Raw genomic sequence first — 12,493 nt, 5'->3', positions numbered from 1 at the left:
TTAGGAAAAAGTTCCTAACTGTCAGGGTAGTTAAACACTGGAATAGATTGCCTAGGGAAGTTGTGGAATCTCCATCTCTGGAGATATTTAAGAGTAGGTTAGATAAATGTCTTTTAGGGATGGTCTAGGCAGTATTTAGTCCTGTCATGAGGGCAGGGGACTGGATTCGATGACCTCTCGAGGTCCCTTCCAGTCCTAGAGTCTATGAGTCTGGGTACTTGCTTAAATACATTTTGTGTGTGTGTGTGTGCGCGCGCGCGCGCATGCTTACCTACTAGGCCAGGACACACTATTGTCATGTTGTAATATTGGTCACTTTTAAAAAGTAAAATGATATCTTTCAAATATAGCAATCCCCAGTAATTTTTAATTAGCTGCTGCTAATACAAAAATGAGTAAGATAATACTGGACTGTAGTTTTTTTTATAATGTAGTACACTGGATACTGTACGTAGTGGAAACAATAAAATTTGAACATAAAAGTTTGCTTCTTCTCTTAGCACAAAACTACAATCTTGAGGGTCAAGGCTGTTTCTCTCCTCCCTCCCTCACCCTTTTTTATTGTTAAGTATGCTTGGAGGGGGTTGGTTCCTGTCTCTCTTGAACTTGTAGATTATTAGTTACTTGAAAGGGAGGTTTTCATTAATTTTGAATAACGTTTCACTTTTGTCACAAGGTGGTGGTGGTAGTTTCCTATGGGTAATGTATAGGGAAGCAGTTATTCCCACATTTGTATGTTTGGTAGATTGGTATTAGTTTACAAGGATAAGATATTATCAAAACTCATTTTTGTTCATTTTGAATGGTTATTAGTACACTTGGTATATTTTCTTTCACTTTACAGTACTTTCTTAATTTGTTTTTTCCCTTACTCCCTCTCAAGTGATTTTTTTCCGCTAAGGTGTGACTTCTTAAGGTGTATAAAATTATTAATGTTGTTGGATCAGTATCCCAACTTCTGATATGGAAAATAACTATTCTAGATGCCAAAGTCTCCTAGATTGCTACTCATAATGTCGTCTTTGGCTATCCCTTGATGCTAGGATGATGTCTGCCAAGGTAGTTCATTGATTGGCTTCCAAGTGTCCGAGATGCCCAATTCGTGCCCTGCAAATTTTCTCACAGAAGTGACAGGTGTAATCTTGGAGTAGACATAGTTGTTGGCTGGACTGTTGTGCCCTTTCTTTTCTTCTTTGTCGCTTCTCTGACTCATGAGCACGTCTGTCCTCCTCAAACTGAGCTGTGGCTTGGTGTACGGTGTGGCGCAACTGTGTTCTGTTCCATACCAATTCCTCCCAGTTTGTTGGGTTGATGCCTCTCTTTTTAAGATGTACTTTCAATATGTCTTTGGAGTGCTTTCACTGCCCTCTGTGAGCCCTTCTTCCCTAACTTAACTGAGAGAAGAGCACTTGCTTTGGGAGACAAGTGTCAGGCATACGTACACATAGGCCAGCTCAGCAGAGTTGGTGTTTCATGACCTGTGCTTCTATACTGCTGATGTTGGCTGTAGAAAGAATGCTGCTGTTAGTGCGTTGGTCTTCCCAACTCATCCTGAGAATCCTTCTGAGGCAGCGCTGTTGGAAACATTCAAGCTGCTTGAGATGTCGTCTATATGTTACCCAGGTCTCACACCCATAGAGAAGGGTGGGGATGACAGCAGCCTTATAAACCAAGATCTTGGTGCCTGTTTACAGATCCCTATCATTGATGATTCATTTGAATAGTCTTCCAAAGGAAATGCTGGCACAGCAAATCCTGTATTCAGTTTCTGTGTCAATGCTGGCTTTTTGGGAGAGGCAGCTGCCAAGGCAAGGAAAAAGGTCCACATTTTCCAGGGATTCTCCGCTGATGGTGATTTGTGGAGTACGGAGAGTACCGTAGTTTGTGCAGGTGATGGCTGGTATAATACCTTGGTTTCCCAGTGTTGAGAGAGAGACCCAGGCTGTGATAGGCATCTGGAAAAAGATTTAGTATACTTTGCAGGTCAGCCTCTGCGTGAGCAAGGAGGACACAGTCATCTGCATAATGGACAGTGATGCCAATTCTCGTGATCTTAGATTTTGTTTGGAGACATTGGAGATTGAGGAGTTAGCCAACCATACGATACTCAATCCCAATTCCATCAGGAAGATGGTCATGGATGAGAGTCAGGATCATGGCAAGGTAAATGGGAAGAGTGTTGGGGCATGACACAGCCCTGCTTGACAGTACAAATTGCAGTGCGAATGATGAATGGTTTGGTCTCTGAGCCGTTGCACAGAATGATGGCAGTCATCCCATGATGGAGTAGTCTGATGATGGAAATTATTTTCTGTGGCCAGCCAGACCTACACAACACCTTCCATAGGGGATCATGATTGATAGAGTCAAAGGGCTTGGTTAGGTTGACAAATGCCACAAACAGTTCCTGAATCTGTCGTGCCACGAAGATCATGCCTCAGGATGGCCTGAAGCCACACTATGATTCAGGGAGGATACAGGCAAGGATCTTCCCTACAATGGCAAGGAGGGCAGCACCTCTGTAGTTCCCTCACAGAGATCTGTCCCCTTTTTTGAATATTGAAACAATGTTTGCATTCTTAAAGTCAGGTGGAATTTCTTTGCAGGTCCAGATTTTGTCAAGGAGTTGGCAAAGTTTGTGCTGGAGCATTATCCCACCAGCTTTAAAAACCTCAGCTGGGATGCCGGCTGGGCCTGGTGCCTTTTGATTTTTTTTGTCTGGGTGGTGGCACCCTGGACTTCATCAGAAGATGGGAGATGAGCGAAGTGTTCCATTGCTGAGCATTGTGGAATAGACTCACCATATATTCATTGTACTGAAGATGTCAAGAATCATCAAAAAGTTGAAGGTTTGAAAACTACTCTCCCTTGTCTGAAAGCAGGGTGACTAAAGTGAACTCAGCATTTCTTGTTGTTCATTTTTATCTGACTGTAATTTGCTGTTACTAGCAACAGAACTACTTTGTCTGCTTCATTGGTCTCATTGCATCCAGAATCTTCAGTTGTCCAGCTATCCTGACAGAAGGACAGGAGACATTTGATATGGATTTAATCACACCTCAACTTTATTATTAGATGTCTGGGACTTCCCGACAGATAAAAGCGTACAGTACAGGTAACCCCATGTTTATTCCATAATTACCTCGGGGGCTTTTATCCCAGTCCCCTCAGCCAATCCATTGCTGGTACCTTACCATCCCACCCACTTCCCTGCCCTTGTAGGAGGGTTAAGGTGGGCTATAAGAAAGGGGGGTTGGCTCTCTGCTGTACTAATCATAGGAGTCGTCACCACCCATTCCATTCCTTTAGCAAACACTTCCTTTTAAAAATCCGTTTCCAATCCATTTATCTGGTATATCTTCCCTATGGCTTACCTGCACTGGACATTCGCCACATTCATAGGTAGTTGCTACAGCCTACTGACCTTCATGCCGTGCTTGAACAGAGCCCTTCCTGAACCTGTTGTGAGGAAGGCAAAAAAAAAACTCACTTCACCTAGGCCAATTTGGTGGTAAGGGAAAAATTTCTTCCTAACCTCCCATAACAAGGAGCGGCTCGCGCAAGGCCCACAGCAGGTCTTGGCCAAACCTGGTATTTCACCACCTAAAGGGGAGGGAGGGTAAGTGCTGCCTCAGTCTGCTCCGTGTAAAAGGGGGTGTCGTGCACAGGGTTACCCCTTTTAAATCCTTCCGCCCACTCAGTTCCCAGGGGATGAGTTAGCATTGCCAGGCTGGCGCCTTGTCCCTTTTTGCAGCAGTCCCATTTCCCCCTGCTCCCAACTATAAAGCACTGTTTCCTTCATTTGGCCAACCAGACAAATTCCCCCCTCCTCCTCCCTGCTTAAAGGTGCGGTCATTCACCAATACTTCCAGTCTCACAAGCTCTTAGTGACTTGTCTCTTCATGAGGTGCTCTTACCTCACTGGACTTCTGTGGATCTAGTTGTTCTTCCACAATTTTATTTCCAGTTTCATAATGGTTTCAGATACTGGTAGTTGTCTTAACATATCTTAAATATGGTTCATCCCAGTTGCAGTACAGATTAACTCTTTGGCATCACTGCTCTGTGTTTCAGTGTTAACACTTGGTTATGTACTCACTTAACTCTTTTGGCAGAGTCCTCAATGTATTCCTCAGTAGAGCAGGGTAAAATCTTTTGGGCAAATGTTAGAGGAAAGTAGGAATTCCAAGTGGTCCTCTCTCAGAGTTTTGTCTAATCACTTGGTGGTGGCAGTGTTACCTAATCCAAAGTACAAGGGAGAATTTGTGCCTTGGGGAGTTTTTAACCTAAGCTGGTAGAAATAAGCTTAGGGGGTCTTTCATGCAGGTTCCCACGTCTGTATCGTAGAGTTCAGAGTGGGGAGGGAACCCTGTCAGAGAGCCAATCAGGTTCTGGCCAATCTCCACCCTCCTCCCAGCAGTGGGTGAGGGTAGGGCACATCTCCACCAACTGGGAAGAAGTAACCAGTGCTGGGTGGCATGGGATGGAGACTGAGCCTATGCTGATGGGGGAACCTGGTGCATGGGCTCCCTACATGGCTAAACCTGTGCCCTTGGGGGAGCAGAGTGAACACAGAGACCGGGAGCAGCAGGACCCTGTGTGTCAGGTTGCAATGCCTCTCAAATTTGGCCAAGCTTCCCCTCTGTCATGCCAGGAGGGAAGGGGCTCCACTGCTACAGCACCCACCTCTAATTACTGCCTCCCCATTGGCGGAGATGTGCCCTGTCCCACCTACATTCAGGGGCTGGGCTGGCCACAGTTATATTGGCTGTAGGAGATGGGAGCCAATGGGAAGGCAGTAACCAGAGTTGGGTGACTTGGGACAGAGCTCCTCCCCTGCATGAATGACTCAGAGGTGCTTGGGCCAGTGGTATGACCCAGTACTTAGACTCCTGCTACCAATCCCATGCTCTGTGCCATACTAGCCACGATTCCCCTTGCTGTAAGCACTGTGCCTGCTGTCCAGATTTGGATGAGCCAGAGTGGTCATTGGGTGGACTGTGGCCCACTCAGGCCCAGCCATGGTTACACCCCTGCAGCTTATGGGCAGGCCAAGTAAAATGAACTGGTAGGTGGATGTGGCCTGTGGGCTGCCATTTGCCCATCCCTGGCATGGACAGAACTTGGGTAATCTCTACCGCAATCTTGTCAAAAGCTACTCTTGCTGAAATGCAGGAAACTCTTGTTCATTTATATAAAAAGATCCTCTCCCAAATTGGCCGATATTTCATAAGATAGGTAATTTTCTTCTTACCATATTATGCATGGAGGCTAAGCCAGCTAGAAAATGCAACTCTTGGAGAAAGAATTGCCTGAATTATCTTTTTGAAGGGCTTTTTCATTTTGTGAGGAAAAACAGATATCCAAAGGCTGTTTTCAGTGACTGCTACCTATCACTGCCATGTTTTCAATGCACCTTTAGCAGAATTTGACTTATGATACAGAAGATGTTCCTGAGGAAGCTTTTTATTTTCTTCTGCTAGTCTTTCTCATTCAAGTCATCTTTCTTTACATACATACACATAATTAGTGAGTGAATGTCCATAGCATTTCAGTAATTCTTTGTTTGGGTTTCAGGTAACTTATTTCTAAACAGCCTTTTCCACTCCCAGCATGTAAAACAGGTGTGAGGATATACAAAAGCACATAGCCTAGCCTTAAAAAGCTTTTTAAAAATATGGGGCTAATGAGAAATATGTCCTGCTAACATAGTGCATTCACTTTTTCTACACTGAAAAGTCAGGAGTAAACTGAATTATTTTTACTATTGCTTGGATTTCCAACAGTAAAACTTCAGGAAAATGGCTCTATTAGAATTATGAATTGTTTATTTGGGGTGTAAGTTGCTTGACACTGACCCTCTTTAATGCAGAAGATTTCTTAAAAGAACAAAGAGCAATATAAAAGGTGATATTCTTAACCAGAAAAAACATATGAAACCCAAGATAGCATAATCTCTTATAGATGTCTTTATTTTTGTGTGTGTACTGTAAATTACAAGAGAATTAATGGTGACCTGTTGAGTATTGTACCTGGGAATGGGGATAGCTATTCAGGCTAGTGGATATTTTAATAAACTTAGTACTAGGTTTCTGTGTTTTCGTTTGCTGCATTGTAGAATGTTTCCTTCTAGATACATGGTTTAAAATTCAGTAAGATGGTAAGAGATAAGCCACAAATATGAACTATCGTGCAAGCCCTAGAGATTTCGTTAATCTGACCTAGATGTTCTTTTGATGATTGAGACCTGCTGTATGTGAAAACACTTCTCAATTTCAAAATGAAACATAAGAATATCTGTGGTATAACTCAGCTGTCCTTGTAGTGACAGGCACATCAATCATTGCTGAACAGGAAAGGATTTACTATATAAAGTTTGCAGCTTTGGAGTATTTAGATCGTTGGTGTTGAGATCAGTAATGATATTGGAAGTTGTAAGTGAATGCAGCATTTGTATTTTGCCATGTCACAAAGAGGATTAACTACGGATGAAAGTAACATACTTTTTTTCTTTTTAATTTTCAAGAGCTTGTTGTATAAGATGTTAATTCTTATTGATTCAGTTTTCAGTGTATTTTGCATGAAACAGAAGCATATATGAACAGAGGCATATAAATCCCAATAATTATTACTGTTACAGCATAGTTTTATTGTGTACACCTGCACTAGGTACATTGAAATCTATAAAGAGACCTGTTTTTGCGTAACCTCTTGCCTTGAGACCATCCTACAGTATCACCAAACATCTTGAGAACAATAGTGCTTTATCTCTTTTGGAAGACTACCTCTGTGAAGCAACTGGTTTTTAATTCATCCTTGTGAATAGTCACATTAAACAGTTTGCATTATTGGCGGGGCTGGAAGCACTGCCTGTTGGTAAAGTTGCCTCAGACCCCATTGTTAGACCCTTTTTCAGTTGTTTATAAATTTGTCAAACATTTTTGGTTTTGAAATTTTTTTTACCAATTGTTTTCTCTGAACAGTACTTGAGCCCCTGTAGAATGGAATAAGAACTTTACATGTGTCGTACAGTTGGCCTTTTTATCATGATGTGCCTTTTGTCATTGTTAAAATCTGCCCAAATTGGGCCAAATTACAAGTCTTTGAAAAATGAGTTTGCACATTCTCAGTAAAGACTTCCTAGATTTTAGCTGCTAAACTCTGTAGAATCTGTCTATACATGGCATGTTCCATCTTGAGGCTGAATGGGACGTTCCCTGCAGTTGCAGCTCTGGGCTGCTGCAGGCTGAACTAGGGCTGTGCCCCTAAACTGAGAGCAAAGAGAATCTCTCTCCTGTCACCTCAATGGCCTCCAGCTGGGCCCAGGAGGAGGAATCTGCCTGATTCAAATGTGGAGGGGGCAAGGAGTCAGGTAGGGATGGGGAAATAGAGACAAGGAATATGGGAGGGAGGAGACTGAAGGAAGAAGGGGCGAAGGAAACTAGGACTGGTGTGGGAGACTGGGATTGACTAGGAAAGGAGACTAGGACTGTGAACCATTGGGGTGGGGAGAAGAAGTTGAAAGAGGAGACAGATCTGATAATGAACTGAGGTGCAGGGGAAAAATTGAAACTGGCTGGGAATAGAGACTGGGACAGAGCTGATGGGTTGGGGAAACAGAACACTGAGATTGGATGAAGAGCCCAGTAAAGGAGATTGGGATTAGGAGTCACTAGGAGCAGGGAAAATGAGTGGAAGGAACAGGCAGTGGAGACCAATGTGGAAGAGAGAGAGGCTGGTTGGATGAGGAGCCAGGGGGTGGGATGGGGACTGGGAATGGCTGAGCAAGGAAATTGGGACTGGGACATGTTGGAGATTATGGGGCAGAAGGGGTCAAGCTTGAAGGAAGTGGGCAGAAGTCTGTGCCCACTTGAGAACACCCCCCATCTGAGCAGAAATAGAACCCAAGGTTCCTGAATCTCTCTGACCATTCCTCTGCTGTAAGCAAATATCTGTGACATACCCACTGGCTAAGTATCCCATCCCCCTTAATGCTTGTTCCTCATAAAAGATAACAATCTTCTCCTGCCATCAATTATTTCATTAAGTCAAATGGCAGAGGTCTTTGTGGTGGATCTAAAAGCTCCATCCCTGCTGATAAACCCTGCAGGTGTCAATATGATGCCACATGATGAAATTTCAGGTTTGTTTTTTTTTTTTCATTTTTTTGCTTAAAAAAAAAAAAGCCCTAGGAAATTACACACAAACAGTCTGTGTTAAAAGAGCGTTAAGGTTGCAAAGTTGAGCACTAAAGAGTCATATTTTACAGAAGCTTGAAGGTAAGGGGGGAATTCCTTCCTAACTCCAAATTTGTCATTCGTTTAATCCCTTTTATACCCAAGATACCACTGATGCCTAAGTAAGTGGCCATTCTTCTTTAAGTGCTGATCCCTATGTGTATTGCGGTGTGGGTGTGTGAACGTGGCAGGAGTCAGAGAATTTTTGCAAGCAGTGTTCGTTGGGTCTGCTCTTGTGCCCTTGCCTTCCTCAGGTTTCCAACTGACGGCATAAAGAGTGGAGCAGACAACTGCTTCTCCAGTTCCTTACAGCTACATGGCTTGGGTCGGAACTTCCAGTGTCCGGAGCTTTTCTTTGATTTCTTGAATCTGTAACTATTTCAGAGTTTCCCTTTAGTGCCTTTTGTACGTAGTTCTTTGTAGTTTAGGGCTTGTCTACATCACAAAGTTGCAGCGCTGGTGAGGGGGTTACAGCGCTGCAACTTAGGAGGTGTACACATCTGCAGGGCATCACCAGCGCTGCAACTCCCTGTTTGCAGCGCTGGCCGTACTCCCGTTTTGTCTCGGGTGTAGAGGATCCAGCGCTGGTGATCCAGCGCTGGTAATCAAGTGTAGACACTTACCAGCGCTTTTCTTGACCTCCGTGGAATAAGCAGGTATCCCAGCATACCTGAGGAAGCCTCTCTGGTAATCAAGCAGGTATCCTTCCCCACGGTTTGCTCCGGTGTTCTCCGAATCCCCCCCCAAGCGGGTCTCCTTCCCAGCGGTTTGCAGGGGGGTTCGGGGAACGCGAGAGCAAACCGCGGGGAAGTAGGTCTCCTTCCCCGCACCCCCGAGCAAGCAGGTCTCCTTCCACGCCGTTTGCAGGGGGGTTCGGGGAACGCGAGAGCAAACCGCGGGGAAGGAGATCTGCTTGCTCGGGGGTTCGGGGAACGCGAGAGCAAACTGCGGGGAAGGAGATCTGCTTTCTCGGGGGTTCGGGGAACGCGAGAGAAAACCGCGGGGAAGGAGATCTGCTTGCACGGGGGTTCGGGGAACGCGAGAGCAAACCGCGCGGAAGGAGATCTGCTTGCTTGGGGATTCGGGGAATGCGCGAGCAAACCGCAGGGAAGGAGACCTGCTTGCTCGGGGGTTCCGGGAACACTGGAGCAAAACCGGGGAAGGAGACCTGCTTTCCCGCGGTTTGCTCTCGCTTTCCCCGAACCCCCCTTGAAGCCGCCCAACAGCGCTGCAGTGTGGCCACATCTAACACCACTTGCAGCGCTGGTTGCTGTAAGTGTGGCCACTCTGCAGCGCTGGACCTATACAGCTGTACTAATACAGCTGTAACAACCAGCGCTACAAAATTGTAGATGTAGACATACCCTTAGTTTTTTTAGCTTTTTAGCAAAGTTTTCTAGATGAATATATTCTTCCCCTCAGAGACCCCTCCTCCCCCAAAATAACCATTTACAGATACTGCAGTGTGCCCCGAACTCTAGCCTTCAACAGTTGTGTGTCCTGCCCCATTCCTTCTTGGTCAGTGGCGATCACCAGTGCTGTTTGTACAGTCTTAAGGAGGCACGTGTTGCCGCTAGGTGTAATGTATGCCACGTTTTCCTGGCTATACCTGTGAGGTGAGGGAACTCCGTCTTAGAAAATGCCTTATGGAGAAGGCCGTGGGGCCGCACTTGGCCTAGGCATCTCCCCCATATATCATCCAGAGTCTAGATTGAGCACACTTCCTGTTCTTCAAGTGGTGGTCCCTGTTATATTCCACTGAGGGTTATGCGCCTGGAACCGGAGCTTTTTGAAGTAGTAGCATCTGTCGATCTGTGCATGCTCCCTTGTATTGCCTCGTGGTTTTACCTGAGACGATAAAGGGTGGGGCAGACTGACCTCATCTTCAGTTCCTTCTCACTGCTACATGGTCAAAGTTGGAGCTTCTACCTTCTCTCTCATCCTTCATGGTGCACTTTCCAGCAAAACTGTTTTTTTTCTTGTATCTAGTTCAGATTTTACTGATTTTTATTTTGGTAGTAGTAGTTTTAGTGTTCACAGTAATTTTTGTAGGATTAAGGATTTTGGAATGCTGCTTTGGTGGCTTCCTGCCATCCCCTTGTCCCCCAGCGCCCATGTCTGGGTACTGGATTATGCTAAAAACACCAGGATTCACAGTCTGCAATTCCTGCCCTTGTTTGGTTTTGTTCAGCTAAGAACACCTACGTTGTCTATACTGCTTTGTGGGGGAGCCCACATCACATCCAGGTGCAGTATCTGTCTCTCCTTCCCTGTCCTTACCTGGGAAGGCTGGGCCCTAATCCTTAAGAAGCACCTTGTGGAGGTTCCCATGGGGCCGCAGTCGGATCCTGGCTGGGGAATGGGGGGTGGGGGAGTTCATGAGCCAGAGCAGTCTAGTGCACCTCCTACCACAGTGTCCAATTCCAGACCTGCCAGAACCAGCGCAATGTACCCCACACTGGGGCCTAGCCATTAAACATGGAAGCATGCACATAAGAATGACAGTATGTCTTCCTTCAGATTCAGGAAAGAGGCAGCACCATTTACGAGTTCTGGCCATGGAGGCGGGGGCATGTTCCAAGGCTCACAAAAGCAAGAAGAATCATAGAATTGTAGGACTGGAAGGACCCTCTAAAGGTCATCTAGTCCAGTTCCCTGCACTCATGGCAGGACTAAGTATTATCTAGACCAGTGGTAGGCAACCTATGGCACGTGTGCCAAAGGCGACACGCAAACTGATTTTCAGTGGCACTCACACTGCTCTGGTCCTGGCCACCAATCCGGGGGGCTCTGCATTTTAATTTAATTTTAAATGAAGCTTCTTAAACATTCTAAAAGACTTATTTACTTTACATACAACAATAGTTTAGTTATGTATTATAGACTTATAGAAAGAGACCTTCTAAAAACGTTAAAATGTATTACTGGCACATGAAACCTTAAATTAGAGTGAATAAATGAAGACTCGGCACACCACTTCTGAAAGGTTGCCTGATCTAGACCATCCCTGACAGGTGTTTGTCTAGCCTGCTCTGAAAAATCTCCATTGATGGAAATTCCACAAACTCCTTGGGCAGTTTATTCCAGTACTTAATCACCATGACAGTTAGGAAGTTTTTCTTACTTTTTGCAAGTGTTACACTGTTGACTTATATTTAGCTTGTGATCCACTGTGGCCCCCAGATCCCTTTCTGAAGTAGTCCTTCCTAGACAGTCATTTCCTATTTTATATTTGTGCAACTGATTGTTTGTACAGGCCTCCAGTTCCTCTGAGTCTGAGGATTGAGACACTATGTATGCTGTTCCAAAGGTATGCTTACCAGAGGGTTTTGACGGCATCGTCTTGCTCTACCCATGAGGTGCAAGACAGTTGGACCCATCTACTTGACATCTTGCATGCATCATTACCGGTCACAGTTGTCTTACTGATCAATGATGCCATTCTCTAACCGGCATGCACCATGTGGCAGTCTTAACCATGTGCATCCTTACCCCAAAGGGAGTGGAAAGAAGTACTGTGTCCACCCCAAGGAATCTTAGTTTCTGTTCTCCCACCCTCCGCCTAATTCCTTGGTGATCCAGTCTACTATTGAGATTTCAGGGCAGCAGCATCCATGTTCCACCCCCTCTGACAAGGAGGGCAAAAGGTTAGACCTGATGGATAGAAAGTTCTTTTCCTCAGCCAACCTCCAGTTCCATATCTCGAACCACATAGGAATGATGGCCAAATATAACTTTTTGAACTATGGGCAGATGGTGGGTTTTGCAGATAAACAATCTCAGAAAGATTGTACCCACTTCCAGGCTATTTTGGAGGAGGTCAAGTTGGTCTCCAGGACCATACTTCAGGCTGCAGTTGATTACGTAAACAATGGCGACTGGAATCATCATGAGAGGAAATCCTGGTTACATTCCTCAGGCTTCCTTAGAGAGTTTCAGAGCACAACTGAGGAACTTCCTTATTTGATGAATCACACTTCTTCAACCAGAAGACGGATGATTTTTTACAGTCACTGAAGGACTCTAGAACCACCTTATGATCCAGCACCGAAACGAAACATTTTACCATCCACCACCTACACAATGCTATTGAACTCCCCAATTGTACCACCAATGAGCCTACGAATCTCCGCAGAAGCACCTGAAGATCCACAGGTATGGTCCACCTGATCCGCTAGTGCAGCCCACCGCACAGCACACCTAATCTTTGTGTAAGCATTATTTCTGAGTACATCCCAATACTTTTTGTTGACCAC

General features: G+C 45.1%; 1 protein-coding gene across 1 annotated transcript in view; it reads left to right on the top strand.

The window, feature by feature from the left end:
- LRPPRC (leucine rich pentatricopeptide repeat containing) overlaps positions 1-12,493 on the top strand; it is a 164,957-nt gene that overhangs the window by 93,183 nt on the left and 59,281 nt on the right. The window lies entirely within an intron of this gene.

Source organism: Gopherus evgoodei, chromosome 3, assembly GCF_007399415.2.
Source record: "Gopherus evgoodei ecotype Sinaloan lineage chromosome 3, rGopEvg1_v1.p, whole genome shotgun sequence".
In the NCBI taxonomy this organism is placed as follows: domain Eukaryota; kingdom Metazoa; phylum Chordata; order Testudines; family Testudinidae; genus Gopherus; species Gopherus evgoodei.
The sequence above is the reverse complement of the archived record's forward strand: the minus strand, read 5'-3'. Positions and strand labels throughout refer to the sequence as shown.